We start from the raw sequence: 1,297 nt of genomic DNA on the forward strand, positions 1-1,297 counted from the left end.
TAAATTAATAGTAGATATTTTGAAAATAGGGTTAATATAAAATGACCTCATCAACTTACGCAAACAAAATGAATGAAACAGTGTAGTTTATCAATATTGAAATTAACCAAATATTTAACAATTACCTGAATGACAAATGTAAAGTGTTGATAAATAAATAAAACTAAAATTACGAAACAACGTTTTTCATTTTTGGGAAGCTAAACAAATGAAAACACCAAATATTGTTTGTTAATAATAGCAAATTTTCAATGCTCAATGATCATATCAAAAATAGCAATAATTAAAATCAAAAATATGCTATCACCTTTTCAAAATTATGCAATTTAGAAATAACTTCTATTTATATAATATATAACTTGCTTAGCACTTGTATAGCAATGTATAACTTGTTCAGCAACTTAAATCATAAGTTTCACTTTTAAAAACTTTAAACTTCATATAATAATGTATCCAAATTGCAATGTAAATGTATTTACTTTTCTCCTTGTAAAATAATTTCAAAAGTAGTTTACAAAATTAGCTTTTTTCAACACAAAATATTTAAATTGTTATTGTTGTTGATGTATATGATATATATATTTATTTATATAATTTGTACTACTGAGGTGAAAGAAATGTGATCCAACTGATACTGCTGCTTACTGATAGACTGTTATTTTCACAATAACCACGTTTTAGGGTCTATTACTATAAGCATTAATATCATAACAGCAACTAAATGCATCTATCTATTATTAATTTTGAAGTACAATCATAAGTTATAACACTCATGGCAGTATGTTGCGTTGTTATTGCTATAAATCTTTATATGCTATTGCTAATAGTTGTGCAATAATGAATTTAGACAATTCAAAATAAAAAATTAGTATTTTATATTGCATCCATTTTATTTATAAATATGATATAAAAATATGAGCCCAATTTTTGCGATTCACTGTTTTTGTAATTACAATGCTGCTGTTGTACTTTGTGTACTTTAATTTTCATTATCAGCAAAATTAAGCATGTTTTTCTATTTGTAATTCGTAGAATTTCAACGTATTTTTTATTGTATTTTGATGCAATGTAGATAATGCTGTTTTTCATCAAATTACAATAATTGAACAATAATGTGTGTGTAGATTATTAAATAAACAGCCCAGAAGCAGAACTTTGTTGAGTTTTAATTTTTTGGGCTAACATAATGTAGTAGTAGAGCAAAACAGATATTTTGTAACCTTGATAATTAAACAGCAATAAAACTTAACGAAATCATGCTTTGTTTAGCAATCACAATAAAATTATCATTCCTATG

The sequence above is a fragment of the Trichinella spiralis genome (assembly GCF_000181795.1).
Source record: "Trichinella spiralis strain ISS 195 chromosome Unknown Scfld4148, whole genome shotgun sequence".
Lineage (NCBI taxonomy): Eukaryota > Metazoa > Nematoda > Enoplea > Trichinellida > Trichinellidae > Trichinella > Trichinella spiralis.